A 24628-nucleotide genomic window follows, 5' to 3' on the forward strand; every position below is an offset into this window, starting at 1 on the left:
TTCAACACTACCCCCTCTATGGCACATAATTATGCCCCATACGAACTTGTGTTTGGTAAAACAAGTAATTTACCAAAATACTTTAATACAATAAATAATATAGACACTATATACAACGTTGAAGATTATGCTAAGGAAAATAAATATAGACTAGAAATAGCACATAAACGAGCTAGAAATATAAAAATAAAAATAAAGAATTATATGACTTATAAACTAGAGATATAAAATTATCCGTAGGAGATAAAGTTTTATTAAGAAATGAAGTAGGTCATAAACTAGATTTTAAATATACAGGACCCTATAGAGTAGAACAAATAGAAGATAGAGATAATATAGTCATATCAGGGAATAAGAACAAAAAACAAATAGTGCATAAAAATAGACTTAAACGGTATAATACTTGACAAGAATACTTTCATTTGATAAAAAAAATAATACAAAATTTTTATAACCTGTTCTATTTTTGTTTAAAAAAAATATATATTTTCTTTGAACACTCTGATTATTAAGAATATATACATAAAAAAAAAAAATAAATAAAAAAAAAATTACTTACAAAAATGACTTCACTATGTACATATGTTACGTCATTTTTCAAAAGGAGGGAGATGTACTATGCGCACTTATCGAAGCTCCACTGTATCTAAGTACGAGTGTAGAGGCACACATAAATTATATGTTTGTATACACTGTGACACTTTGTCGCAGTGTTCAAGTAAATATTCAAGTTTAAGTGCCTTTGTAACATGATCGCAATTATGCGCTATGCACTTGAAGTGCTGACCACGCGTTTACCCGCTAGCCGTCGCACACATAAGTACATAACAAAGAGCGTGCATTTCGCATTCTCTCTCTGCAACTTATGTAATGCATAAGTTACTCATAAGCATATATACATAAGGTAGCTGAGCTGCGCAGCCCCGCTGTTTAGCCTAAGAGTAGCCTTAAGCAATTTTTGTAAAACCAGAAGGGTTTCAGACTTTGAAGCGACATATCTAGTCGCTCCAAGGAAACTAACCAAACTATTCAATAAAAACTCTAAAATCAATTATTACACTCTCTCTTCCTTTAACATAATATGTACATATCATATATGTAGGGGAATTTAGTTTAATAATTCACATACAATAATTTATTTACAAGATTGGTTTAAACATAAGTGCTTAGATTAGGTTCACAAGTTCATTTTCTTTCGCTTTTCACACACCGCATCTTCTTTTCTCAACTTCTCATTAGCTCTCTCAAACGACTACTCTCTTACTTCTAGCTTTTTTATTAGGTCTTAAAACTATCGGTTATTATCTAAATATCGAAACTAATTATGGGTTGCCAGATAGCTTAACCCGCTTCTAGTACGCCGCGAAGGAAACCCACCTATTTCGAATCCCACATTCGGCCCTCCTCATTCGCCCTTCCTGACTGTTCATTCGCCCCGAATGGACCTGGCCATGGCTTCATCAATTCAGAAACAGTTGATGTTTTGAACGGACCCTCTGTGTCTCCTATACGCTTTACTTCATATCGCCCATGATCTTTGACAGCAACTATTTTGTATGGCCCCAAGAACTTTCCCTTAAGCTTTAACCCTACTTCGTACTGGGTCCTCTTAATCGCTACTAGGTCATTGACTTTATAAACTCTTTTTTGTTTCCGTTTCAAATCAAACGCTTTCTTATTCTCTTCCTGCAACTGTTTGATACTTTCTCTGGCTGTTTGGCGATATTTCTCTCTTTCTTCATCCAACTCTTTTACTGCAGACTCCTGCATCAAATCTTTCAGCTCGCTGCAGTCGGTCAATCGCATTTCAACTCCTGTCAAAAGCTTAAAAGGGGTGATCCTGGTACTTCTTGGCTCGGTGCTGTTTATAATCTGCTGAACTCTTCCAACGTGCTTATACCATGCAAAAGGACTTTCATAACTCAACTTTGCAAGCATTGGTACGACGATCTTGTGAATGAATCTGTGAATCTTATGCATCTGATGCAACTCCCGACGTTTCGCTCTGTCTTTTCTTTTAACTTGGAAATAAAATACGACTTTTCGATAAGTTCTTGTGTCTTCCTGGCTGAGAAATGTCCTTGATTGTGCGCTTTTTGAATTATTTCATTTTCCATCGACGAAGGTACAAAAACTAGTTCGCGATTCGGGTCTTTTAAAAGAACGTCATTCTCCATGTAGAAATCTTGGTATGTATCCCTTTGTACAAGACTTCTAACTGGTTGTGTCCATTCATCCTTAGTTTGGGCTTCTTTCAAACGGTGGGTTATACAGTCTGATAAAAAGAAACACGAGACTCGACTCAGAGCATCCGCATGTTTCATTTTCGTACCGGAACGATGCTCAATCTTATAGTTGAAATCCTGCAAGTATAAAGCCCAACGAGCTACGCGAAGAGGAACTTCCCTCTTGTTCATGGTCATCTTGAACGCGTTACAGTCCGTAACAATTGTGAAATTTATGCTCAACACATAAACACGCCACTTCACTAGAGCTCCAATGATAGCTAACACCTCCAGCTCGTACGAGTCATATTTCTCCTCAAATGGTGAAGTCTTTCGGCTCATATATTGAACCGGATGAAATAAACTGTCTTCGGAATCCTTCTGCAGCAAGACTGCTCCAAAACCGTACTTGGACGCATCTGTATGGATCTCAGTTTGTAAAGTTGGATTGTATAGCTTGAGGACTGGTTCACTGATGAGAGCAGTCTTCAACTTTTTACACGCCAATCGTTGTTTCTCCCCGAATTCAAACTTGGAATCACCTTTCAACAAATCCGATTAAGGCCTGGCAATGGTAGCGTATCCCTCAATGAATTTTCTGAAATATGAAGTCAGACCTAGGAATCGTTGAATACCTTTCTTGTCGCGTGGATCGGGAAAATCTTTTACGGCTTGTATCTTCTCAGGACCTGGAGTGATGGTTCCACCTTGGATGATGTATCCTAAAAACTGTACTCTGCTATGTAATAGTTGGCACTTACTCCAGTTGATACGCAAACGTTTCTAGCAGCAACTTCTAAGACCTCCTTTAACTTAACAAATCCTTCTTCAATGTCCTGGCTGGGTATAATTACGTCGTCCATATACACAACAACCATTTTGGTGACGATGAGGTCCCTTAGAACTGCCATGATGAATCTGGTAAAAACTGCCGGTGAATATGAAGAAGATATGCCAAATGGAACATATAAAAATTCAAACTGTCCTGACTGTGTCACAAATGACGTATTCTTCCCAGAACCTGGTTCAATTAGAACGTGGAAAAACCCATTGGTTAAATCCAAAGTCGTGAATATTTTGGACCCTTGTAGCTTGTCTAAAACGGTCTCCATGAGAGCCATCGGAAAATTGTCTCGACTAATCTTTTCATTCAATTTTCGATATTCACAACACAGACGTTTCTTTCCATTCTTATTCGATACCAAAACTACTGGCGATGCATATTCAGAAGTACTCGGTTGGATAATTTTCTCAGCAAGCTACTCCTTAACTTGGTCATCAACTGTGCATCAACGACGTGGATGCTGAAAAACTGGTATTTTGTCCTTTAGAATTATTTTCATTTGCACCGGTGCATTTACGTTTCGTTCGGGTACGTATTCTTCAATAACTCTCTTGACTTCGGCCTTCTGAAATTTATTTAAATGGGATAAATCAACCTGATCTGAAACTGCCACCTGTTCTGCGCACATGCCCCTAAACTTCTGCAGAAACTCTATATCCGTGTTGCTCTGCTCCTCGTCAACATTTCTAGATTCGTTCCGACGCAGAAACTCAGTGCCTTCTTTGGTAACTTTCATGTCCACTATCTCCAAAATAGTTCTGCCCAATATAGCTTCGAAGCCCATGTCTTCCTCCGGTACTACGTGGAATTCTACATTCATTTGTATGTTGTCTATTTCGACTGGCAGAGTTATGCTTCCAAACGTCAACAACTGACTCTCGCCTATTCCTGTCAAGTATTTCTCTTTCCCAGTTTGCTGCCCAGCTTAAGGAAGATATTCCTGCGCAGTAAACATAAATCTGCACCTGTGTCGACAAGTCCTTTGAATTGGATGACGGAATGCTTGACAACTTTTAGTTCAAGGCCGGAAACAGTAAACTCGCTCTTTGGTTTCGAGGCTTCACTCTCGAAGTGAACGGCATTGGTGTTACTCTCCTGTTTCACCTCGACCGTGCACTGTGCAGCACGATGACCTGGCTGTCCGCAACGAAAACAGTTGTAGTTGTCCCTTTTCTTGCAATCTTTCTTTAAGTGGGACGAATCCCCGCACTTAAAGAATTTACGTACAAAACTCGGTTTCGAATCCAAACTTTTTGATCCGTCTGTCTCCATTGCACGCTCTTCATTCTTGTACGATACCTTGTACGTGCCCCGAACTTTCTTGTAGACTTCCATCTGCTCCTTTAGATCTTTTATCGTTTTAGCCTGGTACAACATTATCTTATTTGCCTTTGCATCCAGCACTCCCTTCACAAAGTACTCAATCAAACTCTCTTCATCTAATTTGACTGGCTTCGCAATTTCCATTAAAGTATACAAATATTCTTGTAATGTTTCTCCTTTCTTTTGCATCCGTTGACCTAGCTTACGATGCACCTCAGCAGACGATATTTTGATGGCAAATTCCTCACGCAATGCTGCCTTAAGAGAATCCCAGTTGCGAATATTAACCTGACTGAATGATTTTGCGGCTCCACTGAGAAACTGCTTGGCGTAAATGAATATTTGAAGCTGGTTCCACTCAACTGTCAAAGCGCATTCCTCTAACTCCACTATCCATTGGTCTACATCTGGGCTACCTGTTCCTGCAACAATTGATACGCTGCCTTCTACGTCCTTTAGTGTAAACAAAGAACGTCTTTCCTGCACGCTACGATTGAGAGCGGTAACTACAGATTCGACCTCATCAGAATCGTTTCTTCGTCATCCTGAATGCCAAAATGAGCAAGAAGCCTATCTTGTAAATCGCGCTTCCTACCGGTTGTTGCTAAATGCAATTCTCCTAGCTTTGCGCGCAAATCGCTACATCTCATTAACATTATTTCCTCGAGCTGCATTTTGAGAAATTTTGTTTACAATGGTTGATATTATCTTAATGGTAAAATCTGCTTGGACTGCTTGCCAGACAATTCCAAATGGTTTTCAGTTCCGGTTTGCACCTATTTCGATGCACTGCTTATATCGCACTGCTTATCGTATCGAGGTTACTATATAGATCTGCTCTCCAGATTTCGTCACCTCGCCTCAGTTCTTTTAGGAAGATCCGCCTGCTCCAAACTGCTTGCTTACCCAGATCTCCTGGCCAACTGCCTCGCCACAAAGATTTGCTTGCCCACTGATGGAGGCTTCGTGCCCTCCAGATTGTAACCGTTGCTGCTTGTCCTCTTGTTCCGCCTGCTCCAGCCTGCTTGCTCCGTCTGCTCCAGCCTGCTCCAGATTTCGTCACCTTGTCTCAGCTCTTCCAGTCTCCGCCTCACGCTCCTGACTTGCTCCGCTCGCCTCTGCCTAACGCTGCTCCCAACGCCTTCCACAGATCAGCCTTTGCAAATTAGTTCACCGTGACCGGCCGGATCTCCGACTGCCGCTCTGACGATCTTTGACTCACTGCCTCCTGGACTGCAGTCACTACTTCTACAAGCGTCTGTCTGCACGTGTTCCAGCTCGTCTCACATGCACTCACACATGCCAAGAAATGCTGCTCTTCGCCGTCGTTTTCTTAGGAATCTGCAACTGTACTCATGCCGTTTCCTCCAGCTTTTGGTATTTTACCACAATTCGCAATCTTTGTTCATATGTATTTGTGTGTAAAACGCACTTCGCCACTCTCTAATTGTCTTGCACTTAATGTTTGGGCCAATTCCCGGACGAGCCCCCAAATTGTAGGGGAATTTAGTTTAATAATTCACATACAATAATTTATTTACAAGATTGGTTTAAACATAAGTGCTTAGATTAGGATCACAAGTTCATTTTCTTTTGTTTTCACACACAGCGTCTTCTTTTCTCAACTTCTCACTAGCTCTCTCAAACGACGACTAGAGGTGGAGAGCTATCGATGGCACTATCGACACTATCGATGGTTTGGCGCTATCGCACCGCCATCGATGGCAGCCCTGCACTATCGATAGTTTTGCACGCGGCTTATCACATCACAAAGAAAAAATAAAGTTGAAAGTGGAACGCCAAAATATAGTGAAAAGCTAAAGTATAGCTGAAAGTAAAAATCTCCTAATGCTCTTTTTAAAAAAGAATTAGTTTTGTACTTCTTTTCCGCTCGAATACACAGTTCGACGATGTACTTTTTATACAATCCCTAATCAAAAAAATAAATTAATTAATTAATTTTTTATTTTTAAAGAGCTAAAAATATAATAAAGTTTTGTTCGAATTTCATTTTATAGCTTTTTTTACATCTAAAAATTAAAAAGCATAACACTACCGATAGTACTATCGACACTATCGATGGTTTGAGAAAAATAATCGCTCACTATCGATGGCGACGACTATCGATAGTTCTCCACCTCTAACGACGACTCTCTTACTTTTAGCTTTTTTATTAGGTCTTAAAACTATCGGTTATTATCTAAATATCGAAACTAATTATGGGTTGCCAGATAGCTTAACCCGCTTCTAGTACGCCGCGAAGGAAACCCGCCTATTTCGAATCCCACATATATAATAAATATGTATATATATATATAACGGCAGCGCAGTCGCATGCGATTTTTATGTACTTAGGCTAAGTCCACTAAATTATTTTGATAAAGACTATTCTGCAACTGACTACTTATGAGTACAGACGTGCTAATCGATTTTACTAATAAATATATCTACACATGGGGACAGTGACCAATCTCCACACAGTGGGTTCTATCGCTAATTCATTCCTAACTTTGCTAAGGTAGTTAAGCCAATAACCCTAAAGTTGAAAAAATGAGCGGTAATCGATACCAAATGCAGAGATTACATAGAGTCATTTGAAAAATAAAAAGGTACTGATAACTTCAGATCCGATTTTAATCTATCCTGATTTCTCAAAACCCTTTTTCCTAACAACTGACACGAGTAATATAGCACTCGATGCTGTTTTGACACACAATCATAAGCCCGTATGTTATGCAAGTAGAACGCTAAATGAACATGAAATAAATTATGCGAATATCAAAAAAGAACTGTTAGCTATAGTTTGGGCAACTAAATATTTGAGATCATATCTATTTGGAAGGCCGTTTGAAATATTAAGCGATCATAAACCACTGGTGTGGCTTAACAACATAAAAGGCTTCCAGGCTAAGAAAATTATGTAGCGGATGCTCTTTCCCGCACAGTAATAGAAGAAGCCATGGTTGGTGATATTGCGGACAGCATGGATGCAACAATGCATAGTGCTGCTGAAGATAACTTAAACTACATCTCCGTTACCGAAAGACCCCTAAACTATTTCTATAGGCAAATAGAGATAGAAAAAGGAGAAGCAGACACAGTTAGCACGAGTCATTATTTTCGGAAATTAAAAATAAAAATCACATATAAAGAAATGACGATCGAGTTAGCCAAAACTCTCATCAAGGAATATTTGAGCACAAAGAAAAGCACTCTTTACTTCCCAGATGACGACGACTTTCTGATATTCCAAAGGACATATATTAAAATTATAAGATCTTATTGTTTCACAAAATTGTTAAGATGTACTCAAAAGTTAACTGATATTCTGACATATGCAGAAGAAGACTTAATCTTAAAGAAACATAAGGAACTTTTACATTCTGGTATAGAAAAAACTATTAATTGGTTTAGAGAAGAATATTACTATCCTGACAGTCAGAAACTCATTCAATGAATAATCAATGAATGCGAAGTTTGCAATAGACTCCTGCATGAATGCATCCAAAACGGCAAATGAATCACTCAGTCTAAAAGTGGGCACACTTTTTTTCTACACAGTATATTTGGGTGTGAGTGATTAGGGTAGTATTGTCGGTTTCGATTGACAGTGTTCTCACTCATTTCATAGTTGTACAGCTGTTGACGAGTTCATCGAAATTGGTGTACATTAGCAAGGCACTGTACAGTTTTTTGGAGTGCAAGTTAACAACCAACTCCCAGCTTAGACTGAGCAGGCCAGTTCTTATTTCCTTTGTTAATATTAATCATTTATCATGTTTATCATTCTCTAATATTAATCACTTATTATTATTATTATTATCAATACACTTCTCCCTCATGCATGGTCTACCCTAAATTGGGTCCGCCTTATTGGCCCTAGAGCTGAGCCAGCACATTGTGCCATTCCGAGCCGTGGCTCCTTTTGATTGGCTGACAGCGATAGTATGACTTCTGCAAAATGTGCAAGGTACGCGGTCTGCCACGGGCATCCGGCTATGCATGAGCTTTTTTTCAATCTTAAGGTCAGTTTTAATTTGGATTTGAAAAAAAGAGCACCAGCACGATCATAAAACTCCGGCCTTAGCCGTTACATTATTCTGATTATTGAATTTGGTTATCGTGCCGTAAGGGCCGTGACAACGGAGATAAGTACCTCCCACCGTATACTTCGGAAGAAGCAAAGGAGTCGAAGCGACCACCCGACTCCCCAGTGGCTGCCAACCTTGGTGGTCACCAGTATTCAACCAGCGGCAGTACCATACTGCCACCCCCCCACGGATATATTACCTACCGGCTCTACCTCTGCCGCAGAGGATCCGCCAGCCGGCTCGGACAACTAAATGATTGGCGCCCAACGGATTAATATTATTACTAATATTCGAATACCACCCCTGAAGTTGTACATTATGTAAGTAGCTGAGCGCCGACAATAGCCAAGGTCTACACATACACAACACACGAATACCAGTGCATACAATTTCCTATGCCCAGCAATAGGAATTTTTTACGTATACATAAAAAGTGACTCGATTATCGATTTCTAATCCAGATTTTTATGAGTGTGTGGCAAAATTAAAAAAAAAAACATATTACTCTAGTTACGTACACTCGTACTGGCGATTTTTATGTGAGTAAATTATTCAAATATTAAATAACAAGATACTTCCATGTTCTGCGTGTTGATTTAATTTTGTTCGATTGTAAATAAAAGAAACCATACGTCCCAAATAACGCACACTGGTGCCAAGGCAATCAACAATTGTATGAATTAATTATGCAAAGGAATATTTTATTTCTTTGTTAAGGTTGGTCTCTATACGCATTCAGAGGTCCCAGTCGTTTTTCTCCTTGTGTTTTGCTACAAATTTACCCACTGTGCTTATATTGAATTTTGTACCAAAGTTATCCAGTGTGTCTGTGCTAATAATACACCCAATCGAATTGACCTATACTTGTTGTCACCGTTCTGTAATTTAGTTTTGTTCTTGGACAAATTAATACAACATTTTTGTGTTTTAGGTGACGATTTATTATTTTTCGCTAAATTTTTCGGCTTTACATCACCAAAGTGGCCCGTTGAAACCTTTTGTATTGAACCCAATCGTCAAATCCTCGTATCTACCTCCCGCCCTTTAACTGCCAATGAGTTGGGAGTATAAAGAAGTAAAACAGGAAATTGATAGCGACGATAGCGAACAAGTAGGATTTCGCCCCGAAGTTAGGGACACAGATCAACCAGAAATGAATGCAGAAATGATCCAAGCGCTTGTCGCAAATGCGGTCAGCGCCGCTCTTAACGAACAGGAGGAGCGGTTAAGAATCGATTTCGCCACAGAATTAGAAGCGGTTAGAACACAGGTTAGCGCGCTGTCAGTGCAAGCGCCGCAGGTGGAGGTCTATAAAAGAGTAGTACCAAACCCTGCAGTAAGATGCGATGTCAAGTTAGACATAGTAAAGTCTCTGCCGACGTTCAGTGGAAGCCACGATGAGTATGTTTCGTGGAGGCAGGCTGCATCGGATGCCTATGAAGTATTCAAGAAATACGACGGCAGCGAGGCACATTACGAGGCCGTGGTCATAATTAAAAACAAAATTTGCGGACCCGCTCGGTCACTACTCACGTCCCACAATACAGTGCTAAACTTCGATGCAATTATAGCCAGACTAAATTGCACATATGCGGACAAAACGTCCTTGAGAGTGCTACGGCAAAATTTAGAAATGGTTCGGCAAGGAGACTCCGACCTTATGGCATACTATGATGAGGTCGAGAGGAAACTCACACTTGTCACTAACAAAATAGTCATGTCACATAACTCGGACACAGCAACTATCCTAAATAAGGAAGTTAAGGATGACGCCCTTATTGCATTCATTGCAGGGCTTAAAAGACCACTCAAGTCACTCGTGCTGCCAGCACAACCCAAAGACCTTCCGTCTGCGCTAGCGTTAGCGCGAGAGGCCGAGAACAGCATTGAAAGAAGTGTGTTCGCGGCATCCTACGCGAAAATTATAGAAGACAAGTCCCATTTCAATGAGGGCAACAGGCGCAATAGTAAGGGTCAGGGAAAGCAATGGAGAGGCGAGGATAAAAATCCGCACTTTGTCCCTAAACAAAACCAAAATAAATCTCATGAGGACAATCCCTGGCCAAAGCGCAGGGATCCTGAACCATTAGACCAGAATAAAGTTCAGCCCATGGAGGTAGACCCCTCAACGGCTAAATTTAGACAAGAAACAAACTGGGGAAAGCCTCAAAGTAACAACAATTACAAAAGGCAGAACTCGTCCCAGCGGCAATCAGGCCAAAGACGCCAGCGCGTCAACAATATAGCCCAACCCCAACAGGAGGTGACAGATTATGCCGCCACAGCTGAGGCTGAGGTTGCCACCATCGAGGAAGATAGCGACTCCGCCGAGCTTTACGACCTCCTCCATTTTTTAGGGAGCGTTCCCGACTGCCGTTCGTCGAGCGACAGTTGGCTGGCAAATCAATAAAAATTCTTATCGACACCGGGGCGGCAAAAAATTGCGTGAAGCCCGTAAAGGAGCTAAGAAACGTAATGCCGGTCGTAACCCCTTTTACTGTGAGCTCTATTCACGGCTCCAGTGATGTCAAATGTGCATAATGCGCATTTTTGGACTAGACGTCCCATTTTTCCTCTTGGATACATTGAGCACGTTCGATGCTATAATAGGCTTCGATTCGCTAACGCGAGCAGGAGTAGCATTGGACCTAGGCAACAGCGTAATAAAATACACAAATGTCACCGAAAAGCTCAAATTTTTTGACTGTCAAAATGTCAACTTCACAAAAATCGATGACATAGTGGTGCCAAGTTCGGCTAAAGCCGAATTCAAAAAAACTACTATTCTGAAAAGAATTAAGGTGTTTTCAACCTCTAACGAGGCGCTCACCTTCAACACATCGGTCATCGCTACTATTCGAACTACGAGTGACGAGCCTGTCTAATCCAAGTTATACCCCTATCCTATGGGGGCAGCAGACTTTGTAAACAATGAAATCAAAGAGCTGCTGCAAAATGGCATAATCAGGCCGTCCAGATCCCCATACAACAGCCCTGCCTAGGTAGTTGACAAAAAAGGGACTGATGATAATGGCAGTAAAAAGAAGCGATTAGTAATCGACTTCAGGAAGCTGAACGAGCGAACAGTCGCCGATCGCTATCCCATGCCGAGCATAGAGAGACAGAGAGAAGACCTCGTTCTCAGTTAATGGTGGGAAGTACGAATTCTGCCGACTACCCTTCGGCCTAAAAAACGCAGGGAGTATCTTCCAAAGAGCCATCGACGATGTGCTGCGGGAAGAAATCGGCAAAATATGCTACGTCTACGTTGACGATGTTATCATCTTTTCCGAAAATGAAACGGAACATGTCAAGCATATTGACACGGTGCTTAAGCGCCTACTCGATGCCAACATGAGGGTGGCACGAGAAAAAACAAAGTTCTTTAAAGAGAGCGTTGAGTTCCTAGGGTTCATTGTCATCAGAGGAGGGACAAAAACAGACCCAGAAAAGGTTAGGGCAATAAAAGAGTTCCCGGAACCAAAAAATCTGTTTAGCCTCAGGTCCTTCCTAGGCCTGGCGAGCTATTACAACAATTTTGCGTCTATTGCTAGACCCCTAACCGCCATCCTCAAGGGGGAAAACGGGACGGTCAGCAAGAATATGTCGAAAAAAGTAGCTGTCAGGTTCAAAAAAAAAAAAAACAAACAAACAAAAAAATTTTTTTAACTTGCATTGATAAATTTTTCAAATTCGCTATCGTACAGCCTTTGACTTCTAGGGCAATAATAGATGTACGAGCACCTATTCTTCAGTTAGTAAATTTTTACTCTAACACCAAGACCATATACAATGAGGCCTCCTTTAACTCGGAGACAATCACATCATTGCTGAAAAACCAATACAGCATCGACGTTGTCAATGCGCCACCGCTGCACAGTAGCTCCAATGGCCAAGTTGAGAGACTTCACAGTACCCTGGCGGAAATTGCCAGATGCCTCAAAATTGATAAAAAACAAGAAAGGAAGCTAACTTCGGCACGCCGAAGTTTATATACCCTTGCAGATAGAACTTCTATGAATAGGAATCCATACAATATAAATTATATATATTTGTGTTAAAAAACAATGAAGTAATACCTGCTTTCATTTCATTCACCTATACATATTATATTTGCAGTTTTACATTCACAGATTTGCATTTTTCCTCTACATCAAACGATCGTTTGTATGGCACCTATATGATATAGTCGTCCGATTTTTATGAAATTTGCCACAAAATTTAAGACTTATATAAAATGGCTATACCTCAAATTTGATGAAAATCAGCTGAAAACTAAAATAGTTATAAATTTAATTGTATTAATTTCTCGATCGTTCCTATGGGAGCTATATGATATATTAGTCCGATTTTCATAAAATTTTACACAAAATTGTAGAATAATATAAAACGGCTATATCTTAAATTTGATGAAAATCTGTTGAAAACTGAAAATGTTATACTTATTAATTGAATTAATTTCTCGATCGTTCCTATGGGAGCTATATGATATATTAGTCCGATTTTCATAAAATTTTACGCAAAATTGTAGAATAATATGAAATGGCTATATCTCAAATTTGATCAAATTTTGTTGAAAACTAAAAATTTTATAATTTTTTTTGTAAAACTTTTCCGATCATTCCTATGACAGCTATATGATATAGTCGTCCGATCCGGCCCGTTCCGACATATATACGAGTGAGAGTATATAGAAGACTAATTGCAAAGTTTCATTCAGATAGCTTCAAAACTGAGAGACTAGTTTGCGTAGAAACGGACAGACGGACAGACGGACATGGCTAGATCGACTCGGTTGTTGATCCTGATCAAGAATATATATACTTTATATAGTCGGAGGTGCCTCCTTCACTGCGTTGCAAACTTCTGACTGAAATTATAATACCCTGCAAGGGTATAAAAATTGAGGACACTGTGGAACTAATATTGAGGTCTACTATAGAATACAACAGGTCGCTACATTCGGTCACAGAGTTTAGGCCGGTAGAGGTCATCCACGCTAGCAGCGATGAGATGAAGCTGGCAATTAAAGCCAAGATTGACAAAGCACAACAATCCAACTTAGACAGGGTTAATCCTTCTAGACAAAACAGAGTCTTCGAAGTCGGCGAAAGAGTACACCTTCGCAACAACAAAAGATTAGGGAATAAATTAACACCGCTTTATTCAGAAGAGCGCGTAGAAGCAGATCTGGGAACATCTGTTCTCATTAAGGGGAGGGTGGTCCATAAGGACAACATTAGGTAACCCAATCTTTGCTAAATCCCCACAGGCTCTCCATTATATCCATCATACTGCTGTCCACCGCGAGCGCGAGAATCACTGATTTCTCGCACGCTAAATACATCCCGGTGCTAGATGGCAATGTCTTAATATGGGAACAGTACGGCCTGGTCAGGCACTCGACAAATCTGTCCGAGTTTGCCATCATAATCGACTCCACAATCAGAATGCTGGAACTGTTCCCACAGTCCCATATGAAGAAGCTGCTGGAAGTGGACATTAAGCATGCTCAAAACCTATTGGAGGAACTTAAGATACACCATAGAATGGCCAGGAGCCTTGATTTTTTGGGCTCAGTCCTTAAGGTCGTGGCGGGTACACCCGACGCGGACGATTTAAGTAGAATCAACACCAATCAAGCGTCGCTTATCGAGGCTAATAATAGACAGGTTATAATTAACACAGAGACACAGAAGCACATCAACCTACTCACAGACACAGTAAACAAGATCCTCAGGGAGAAGAGGGACGGGCTTGTCGACTCAGGCCATTGGTATGAAACACTCCTTGCCAGGAATAGAATGTTAATATCAGAAATCCAAAATTGTATGATCACCATCACTCTTGCTAAAAATAATATCATCAATCCTACCACTTTCAATCACAATGACTTAAAGGCTATTTTTGACGAACAGCTCACAGAGGTCCCAATAGTTAGCCTTATGGATGTATCTAAGATTAAAATTCTTCAAAATAATGTTCTTGTCCACGTTATAGTCCAGTATCCTAGAGTTAAGCGTATTTGTAAAAAAGTCCTGCTTTTCGCTGTCGCACACTACCATACTATGCTACAAATAGAAAACAACATCGTGGCGGAATGTGATGACGGAATCCTAGCAGTCTCCGATTGCACTTCTACCAACTTGGCCACATTTTGCAAAAAAGCGTCGCACGACACCTGCGCCAGGCAGTTACATGCAGGCGGGGCGGCTACATGCCGGACGCGGCCCAGCAATCTGGAACCCCTTACAATTGTGGACGACGGAGTAATTATCGTTAATGAGAAACTGACGAGGATTACCATCGATGACGGTCCCTCAACAACCATAATAGGGACCCACCTCATCACCTTTGAGAGAAAGGCGGTGATCAACGACTCCGTATATTTGAACTTCAACCACGCAGTGATTTTGAGCCCGGGTATTGCGGCCTCCCCCTTAATTAACATCACGGGACACGATCACATACTGAGTCTGCCTTTGCTACAGCGGATAAATGAGCATAACCTGCGTTTAATGCAGGAGCTCCGAGATGACGTGTCGAATGGAGGTTCCCCGAGGATTTGGTTCGCCGCAGGAGTTGCCGTCAGCCTCACGCTATGCTGCTTAGTCCTGCTCCAACAACACTGCAGGCCCAAACGAGAGGCAGCCCAATTACAAAAATCCATCGACGAACTGGCTGTCACCGAGGACGGCGTCTAATTTAAGGGGGGAGTAGTTAACAACCAACTCCCAGCTTAGGCTGAGCAGGCCAGTTCTTATCTCCTTTATTAATATTAATCATTTATCATGTTTATCATTATCTAGTATTAATTATTATTATCATTATACTATTCCCTCATGCATGGTCCACCCTAAAATGAGGTCGGGTTTATTGGCCCTAAAGCTGAGCCAGCACATTGTGCCATTCCGAGCCGTGGCTCCCTCTTATTGGCTGACAGCGATCGTATGACTTCTGCAAAATGTGCAAGGTCAGCGGTCTGCCACGGGCATCCGGCTATGCATGAGCTTTTTTTCAATCTTAAGGTCAGTTTTAATTTGGATTTGAAAAAAAGAGCACCAGCTCGATCATAAAACTCCGGCCTTAGCCGTTACATTATTCTGATTATTGAATTTGGTTATCGTGCCGTAAGGGCCGTGACAACGGAGATAAGTACCTCCCACCGTATACTTCGGAAGAAGCAAAGGAGTCGAAGCGACCACCCGACTCCCCAGTGGCTGCCAACCTTGGTGGTCACCAATATTCAACCAGCGGCAGTACCATACTGCCACCCCCCCACGGATATATTACTCACCGGCTCTACCCCTGCCGCGGAGGATCCGCCAGCCGGTTTGGACAACTAAATAATTTGCAGTTGACTTACTGTACAGTGAGTGAAACTTCATGACCGGTACATACACACATATAGAGTTCTCGTGTTTATGTATGTCATAGAAAGAATGGTTTGTATTTTCGTTTTAAATGTATTTATTATAAAATAAAGAAATTAGAAATTTAGAAAATAATAATTCTTGAATTATTTTATGTTATTACAGAATTTATATTTAAATTATTAATATTAAAATGGAGAAACATTATTTTATTAACCAAGTGTTCAGTGGTGGCAATTTTAGACCGCTTTTCGCAAATTAAATTCTTGGCAACAGAAAATGCCCTTTCCGATGCTGCACTGCTCGCGGGAGCTGCTAGTATCTTGCAGCTAATTTGACACAGCAAAGGAAAACGGTCTTTATTAATTGACCACCACTGCAGAACATCAAAATCTTCACTGTAAGCTTTATTTATATTTTTATATGTCTGAAGTTCATCCTGAATATATTGCAAAATATTAGTATTTTGAACAGGTTCCGAATAATCGGCAAATATATAATCTAAGATTTGTTCTGGTTTAATTAATTTTTCTATATCATCATTTTGGCTATTTATATGAATATTATTCATCATTTCTTCTACGTCATTAAAATTTTGTTGCTTTTCTAATTCTGAGAATTTAGTTAATTTGTTAGTGGGTGGAAACAAAAACAGGGCAATATTGTGCTATTTTTTAAAATTTTCTATGACTATTGAATCTAAATATTCTAAAAGCGAAAGTTTGAATTTTTTAAAATATTTCGATGTAATTTTCATTTGGTGAGGATTTTTTTTAAGTTGTTAATATGTAGAACAGTCATTGCACGAGCGTCGTTTTCTTTGCAATCCATGTGCATGCACTTATTAAAAAAATACTGCACTCATCTGCACAGCTGTACACAGTAAACTAGCTAGCTGTACAGCTGTTTAAAAAGAGACAAACATAGTACTCACTTACGAAAAGTACAACCATATACTGCTCTCACTCGGAGTGGGTACACTAAAAATGTTGTGCTATATTTTGCTGGCCTACTGAGAATACTGTACAGTAAGAAATGAGTGCAGTATTTTTCAGAACACTACACTACTCTACAGTACTGTTGAGCTGCAAATGAGTACATTCATGCAGAAGTCTAGTTTGCAACATACATAGCTAAAACCAAACATAGGAATACGAAACTTGTATTTGAAACGACACCTGACATCCTAAACGATAGAGAAAAATACGTGATTGATTTTTATCTAACAGGGCATCAAACCTTCCTATCTTGCATAGATATCTATTTGAAATTTTCTACCCTAATTGAAGTAAAAAGTAGAGATTGGCAAGAAGCAAAGAGAGCCCTCATAAAGATATTTAATGACATGGGAAAACCGCAACAATTAAAAGCGGATGAATATTCAGCGTTTATGTGTATAAGTTAACAACCAACTCCCAGCTTAGGCTGAGCAGGCCAGTTCTTATCTCCTTTATTAATATTAATCATTTATCATGTTTATCATTCTCTAGTATTAATCACTTTTTATTATTATTATTATTATCATTATACTTCTCCCTCATGCATGGTCCACCCTAAAATTAGGTCGGGTTTATTGGCCCTAGAGCTGAGCCAGCACATTTTGCCATTCCGAGCCGTGGCTCCTTTTGATTGGCTGACAGCGTTAGTATGACTTCTGCAAAATGTGCAAGGTCAGCGGTCTGCCACGGGCAGCCGGATATGCATGAGCTTTTGTTCAATCTTAAGTTTAGTTTTAATTTGGATTTGAAAAAAAGAGCACCAGCTCGATCATTAAACTCCGGCCTTAGCCGTTACATTATTCTGATTATTGAATTTGGTTATCGTGCCGTAAGAGCCGTGACAACGGAGATAAGTACCTCCCACCGTATACTTCGGAAGAAGCAAAGGAGTCGAAGCGACCACCCGACTCCCCAGTGGCTGCCAACCTTGGTGGTCACCAATATTCAACCAGCGGCAGTACCATACTGCCAGCCCCTCACGGATATATTACCTACCGGCTCTACTCCTGCCGCGGAGGATCCGCCAGCCGGCCCGGACAATTAAATAATTTATAGCATTGCAAAACTTACGACAAGTAAAAATGGTGTATCTGACATTGAAGGGTTTCATAAGACAGTAAACGAGAAGCTCAGAATTATTGGTAGCGAACAAAATATTGAAGATCGATGTACAAAATTTGAAACGATCCTATATGTTTATAATCATAAAACAAAGCACAATACCACTAAAAGAACTCCAGCAGATATTTTTCTATACGCAGGAAGCCCCGATTTTGAAGTACATCAAAATAAAATTAGCAAAGTTGACCATCTAAACAAAAACAGACATAGTTATGAAGTCGATACAAAATATAGGCAATCCCCATTAGTCAAAAGCAAGGTGACCAACGCGTTTAAGAAAACAGGTCAGATTAGACAAGTGGACGATAAACACTTTGAGGAAACAAATAGAGGCAGACAAATCATACATTACAAATCAAAATTCAAGAAACAAAAGAAGACTAACCAAAGTAAATACGATAATTCCAGACCCATCGAAGAAAATTAAGAGATGCCCCGTATTCCCCGTTATGATTGTATGTCTGGCAATCATCACTCTCATCACCGTAGTCCAAGGCAGTAGCATAGAAGTAAACAAAATAAATGCTAAAAATGGATACCTATTATTTCAAACAGGAGTTTCGGAGATACCCACAAGTTACGAATATCACTAAAGCATAAACATAACTAAGACTATGCTAATGTTTGAGAATTTATTGGATGAGGCGAAGTATTTTCCCGATGTAATCCAAATAGATTACTTAGTCAAAAAACTAAAAAGGGAAATAATCGGTTTGAGAATAATTTCTAGAAACAAACGGATCTGTTAAATATTGTAGGAGCAGCGTACAAATATTTATTCGGCATGCTAGATCAGGATGACAGAGATGATTTATAAAGCAAAATCAATAGCTTGGTAGAAAACTCCGTTCAGAATCACGATTTGAATATGATTATAGATGCGATTAATAGCGGAATAGATATCATCAACAAATTCAAAATAGAAAAGGAAAAAGACCAACAGGTAGCAGTGCTTATTTTCAATTTACAACAATTCACTGAATATATTGAGGATATCCGATTTTAATCCGAAATTACTTAAACACGATTATTTGTAACAAGTAAATTCCAAGAAAATGCTAAAAATCAAAACATCCATAAATCAGATACAAATGAAATCTTAATTATTTCCCATGTTCCTAGCGAAATAATGAAAGTCCCAATTTTCAATATAGTCCCATATCCTGACCAGTCCAATTACATCCTTACCGAATCTGTATTTGATAAGTTGTACACTTGCGAAGATCAGGTCTATAACACACATACAGGAAAACCAATTTTCGTCAAATATTTGGTAGGAATTATTATAAAAGTACCTACTGAATGCAAATATACACTAAAGCACATAAAAATTTCCAAATCAATTTTGTAGAACCAAACAAATTAGTCATCTGGAATATTATAGAAACACTTGTTACTCAAAATTGCATCAACAATAGAGTTTCTATACAAGGAAATAACATTATTAAAATAAAGAATTGTACTGTGCAAATAAATGAATTTATAATTTCAAACAACTTTGCAGATTTTACATAGTCAATTTATATTGTTAACAACATAACCAAAATAGAACTTTTGGCATACATTCAAACAAAAGAAATAATTGAATCCTATGTAAAATATTACAGCGTCTTTTAAATCATACATCTTTTGTCATTACAATCCTAAGTTTAATCTTGTATGTCATCTATAAATTTAAGAGTATACCTAAGGAACTCATTGTTAAATATAAGAAAACACAAGAAGAACAACCGATTCCGGAACAAATTGTAAATGATCAGATCATTCCGGAAAATAACATCATGATTTATCCCACATTATCTGCTTAAGGACCTACTTATTCCACATATGTAAACCTATGAATCATCATCGAATGATAACCATACAGTCATCGGACACCACAACTCCACACGAGTCCGATAGTAGAATATATGATACACAAGTCCCTCGGTACTGCTTAACGCCACACTTCGCTGCTTTTCCGAACGCCAAGAAATCGGACCATCCGCTAACAGGTAGATGTAGCAAGTATAAACTTCCTGTCAAGCCTATCGCCTGCCAAATCTGCATCCACGTATCCACAGAATGGCTGACAACATTGCCGATAGTGTTGTTTCATGTCATGGATGAGAGGTACCTAAAGATGTGCTTTATGCCAGCCATGTGTTCAGCATGCGGGTTTTGGTTTCATTGTGCCAATTCGCTCACTATTGTATAAGTTGCTACACTACAGTACTTTACAATAATAAATTCAGTCAAAATGGAAATTGTGCCAATTTTGACACCAAATGCAATATTTCTGGCCTTGTAAGAGCTAGCCACATAAGCTCTTCTACAGCAGACTGATAAAACGAAGGATACACCATTTTGCACTGAGGGCTTGTGCAATATACTTGGAAACCAGGATCCAAAAGTTGCAAAACTCGCTCCCATGGGTATGCAATAAGTCCTTGATATATTGCGTATGTCCCAAAATATTCGCTCGAAGATCGCCGTCTCGTTCGATTTCCATGCCCAGGAAATGGTTCAGCTTACCTTTGTCAACGCACTTGAATGACTGTGAGATGCTGCTTTTGATTTTCAGCAGATCCTTGTGCGATTGGCAAGCTATAAGTATATCGTCAAAATATACAAGGTTTAGTGCAAGATTACCTTCTCCACACTGTTTGTACAAACATGGCTCGTTGTCGCAGGCAACGAATCCCATATTTACCAATACGCCATTCAGCTTCTCATTCCTGGCCCTTCCCGACTGCTTCAAACCGTATATTGCTTTCTTCAGCAGCAATACCTTATCATGATTCGTTTCATGTGAGTACCCTTCCGGCTGCTTCATGTAGACCGTCTCACTCAGATCGCTGTTTAGATACGCGGTATACATGTTAACACTGTTAAGGAGTAATCATAAGTCGATATGTTAACACGGTTAAGGGTAATCATAAGTCGATACAGATCTGGGGTGATAATTAGATCACCCTAGTGTGTAGTTGCAAAATCAGCATAAACATCTTTAGGGGCCGTGCCTGGTTCTTATTGGTGCACAGTATGGTGAGTTATGTTGATTTTGCTAGTGTCAGCACTTTACTGCACGAGCGGTCGGCTTGCCGGCCGCGCATAGCTTACGTAAACTCATATATGTTATCAGTTTTAATTTGGATATTCAATGAAGAGCATTTACTTGAATATAAAACTCCGGCATTGGCCGTCAACATTTATTATATTAATTGAAATTGGTTATCGTGCCTTAAGGGCCGTCAGCAACGGAGTCAGTTACTCCCAACATAGTCTTCCTAAAATAGGAGAGAAGAGAGCCAGCGGCAACCGGCCGGCTCATCCATCAGAACAGCAAATCACGGTGGAAATTACGTTATCACCCTCTTTTTCGGAACTAGCCACGGTGGCTAAGTGTGGACCTATGGCCTTGGCCTTATGAGTTTTCCAGGCCCATACAGGGAAAATAAACGCGAATTTTACAGTGATAGTGAAGAAGAATTAAGCCGAGAGCCCCGTAGACATCAACCAGCACGGGCACAACAACAAAATAACACAGAAACCATAAACGCGGCACAAATAGAGGCGTTAATTCAGGCCGCATTAACTAATCAAGAATTGAGGCTCAGAGCCGAATTCGCGGGTCAGATCAGTGCCGTTAATAAACAGCTTCAGAGTTTGAATATAGAAGCGCCAGAGGTAGAATCTTACCGGAGGGTAGCTTGAGAGCCGGGAGCACCACAGTGCGATATACCATTCCACATAGTGAAGTCAATTCCAGATTTAACTGGTGTGCAAGATGAGTAGGTAGCATGGAGGCAATTCGCCACCGATGCCTACGAATTATTCGAACCTTATCAGGGCAGTTCCGCGCATTACCAAGCCGTTACAAGCCGAACGACTATTGACCCTCGTTACGAACAAAATTGTCATGACATATGACGATGAAAGGGCTTCATTACTCAAAACAGAAGTTAGGGCTGACGCCCTACACATATTAATTTTCGTTCTAAAAAAATCACTAAGGTGCTGTTGTGTTTCCAGCACAGCCAAAATACCTGCCAGCAGCACTGGCATTAGCTAGAGAGGCAGAGGCCAGTATTGAACGAAGTATGTTCGTGGCCACATATGCCAAGGTAGCTGAGCAAAGAAATCAGAATACTGATTTTCACAAGGGCCAACAACGAGCGTCCGAGAAACAAGGGAAAAATTACGGTACCGACCGCGGACCTGAAAAAAACTCAATTTTTTCAAAAAGCCAAACAAGTATCAAAACAACGATTCATGGCGTAAACAGGACAACTGGGTAGATCAGGGTAAACAAAATCAGTCCCCGGAACCTATGGACATTGTGATCCATCATCTTCCAAATTCCGACATACTACGAATTTTAGACAGGGACACAACTCTAAATACAAAAATTACCAGGGCCCAAAAAAGCCAAACTCTTCGGAGAAAATGACTGGCCAAAGGCGCCAGCGGGTTAACAACGTTGAGCAAACCGCAAACGCGGAAGAAACTCAATATTATGAAAACGCGGTCGCAGCCGCATTAAAGGCAATTGATGATGACAGTGACTCATTTGACGGTAACGACCTCGTCAATTTTTTAGAGGAAGGTCCCGCTTGCCCTTCATTGAGCGAGGACTGGCGGGGAGAACTATAAAAATTCTCATAGACACTGGAGCGGCAAAGAGTTATGTAAAGCCACTAAAGGAGCTGAAGAACATTATGCTTGTCGACTCCCCATTCACTGTGAGTTCCATTCATCGCCCCAGTAATATAAAAGAGAAGTGATTTATGCACATATTCGGCCTAAAGGCTCAATTTTTTTTACTTGATACCATTAACTCTTTTGATGCCATAATAGTATTCGCCTTACTAACCCAGGCCGGAGCAGCATTAGATTTACGCGTTATAAGGTATGGAAACATATCTGAACAGCTGAAATACCACGAATGCGATAACGTGAACTTCCCAAATATCGATGTCTTATTAGTCCCAAATTCGGTGAAAGCTGCATTTAAAAAAATGATCCTTAGTAGAGAACAAGTGTTTTCGCACTCTAACGAGGCGCTACCTTTTAATACCTCGATCGTTGCCGCAATTCGTACGGAGACTAACGAACCCGTATATTCCAAGCAACATCCTTACCCCATGGAAGCTGTAGATTTCGTTAACAGCTGTTAAAGGATGGCATTATCCGATCTTCTAGGTCGCCATTTAACAGCCCAACATGGATTGCCGACAAAAAGTAACGTGATGCAGATGGCAACAAGAAAAAACGGCTGGTGATATATTTTAGGAAACTGAATAAACGAACCTTCGCCGACCGTTACCCTATGTCGAGTATTCCTATGATTCTAGCGAACCTAGGCAAAATTTTTTACTACCCTAGACTTAAAATCGAGGTACCACTAGATTTATCTGGCTGAAAAAGACCGTGAAAAACCTGGTTTCTCCATAAACGGAGGAAAGCATGCATTTTGCCGTCTACCCTTTCGATTGAAAAATGCGGGAAGTATCTTTCAAAGGGCGATTGACGACGCACTATGTGAACACATCGGGAAACTTTGTTACGTCTATGTAGACGACGTGAAAATTTTCTCCGAAAATGCTTCTGACCAAGTTATAAACATTGACACAGTCCTAAAACACAAAATTCTTCAAAGAAAGTGTTGAATTTTTAGGTTTATTCGTCACTTCAACCGGAGCCAAAACAGTCCCGGAGAAGATAAAAACCATCCAAGAGTACACTGAACCAAAAAATTTGTTCAGTCTCAGGTCTTTCCTAGGATTGGCCAGCTACTACAGAAGTTTTGTCAAAGACTTCGCTACCATAGCTAGACCACTCACCTCCATACTTAAGGGAGAGAATGGCACTGTGAACAAACACATGTCAAAAAAGGTCGCTTTTGAATTTGATGAGACCCAACGCAGAGCGTTCGAGCGCCTGCGAGACATTTTGACATCAGAAGATGTGATACTAACGTATCCAGACTTCAAACTTCTCTTTGATTTGACCACCGATGCCTTAGCAAGCGGTATCGGTGCGGTACTGTCCCAAAAAGGCAGGCCAATCACAATGATATCTCGCACGTTGAAAGACTGCGAGCTCAATTACGGGACCAACGAAAGAGAATTATTGGCAATTGTTTGGGCTGTAGGAAAATCACAAAATTACCTATACGGCACAAAAGAGATCCGGATTTTTACGGACCATCAACCTCTTACTTTCGCCGTATCCGAGCGAAATACAAATGCCAAAATTAAACGATGGAAAGCTTTCATCGAAGAACATAACGCCAAAGTATTTTACAAACCCGGAAAGGAACATTTTGTGGCTTACGCTCTGTCGCGGCAAAACATAAACGCTATACAAAACGATCCCCAATCTGATGTAGCCACTATTCACAGTGAACTGTCCTTGACCTACACGGTCGAATCCACCGTTAACCCCCTGAACTGCTACAGGAACCAAATAATCCTGGAGGAAGCAGAGCAGCCTTTACGGCGACACTTCATAGTTTTTGGGACTAAAAACCGACACATAATACAATTCAATGACAAGGACTCGCTGTTCGGATTAGTCAAAGAGGTAGTAAACGTAGATGTTGTTAACGCCATTTACTGCGACCTAGCATGCATCCAACATGCCCTGGTGGCCGAATTCCCGGCAACCA

At 40.2% G+C, this 24628-nt stretch overlaps 3 long non-coding RNA genes across 4 annotated transcripts in view; all 3 read right to left on the bottom strand.

Annotated features, from left to right (window-relative positions):
• LOC110187613 (uncharacterized) overlaps positions 1 to 24628 on the bottom strand; it is a 157340-nt gene that overhangs the window by 44509 nt on the left and 88203 nt on the right. The window lies entirely within an intron of this gene.
• On the bottom strand, positions 1052 to 3460 carry LOC147643071 (uncharacterized). Its single transcript, XR_015272593.1, has 2 exons — positions 2987 to 3460; positions 1052 to 2932 (listed from the first exon to the last, which is right to left on the bottom strand). It is a non-coding gene; the product is annotated as an uncharacterized LOC147643071 (long non-coding RNA).
• Positions 5979 to 6673, bottom strand: LOC147643072 (uncharacterized). Its single transcript, XR_015272528.1, has 2 exons — positions 6531 to 6673; positions 5979 to 6032 (listed from the first exon to the last, which is right to left on the bottom strand). It is a non-coding gene; the product is annotated as an uncharacterized LOC147643072 (long non-coding RNA).

The sequence above is a fragment of the Drosophila serrata genome, unplaced genomic scaffold (assembly GCF_035046125.1).
Source record: "Drosophila serrata isolate PLE 108 unplaced genomic scaffold, ASM3504612v1 contig_293, whole genome shotgun sequence".
Lineage (NCBI taxonomy): Eukaryota > Metazoa > Arthropoda > Insecta > Diptera > Drosophilidae > Drosophila > Drosophila serrata.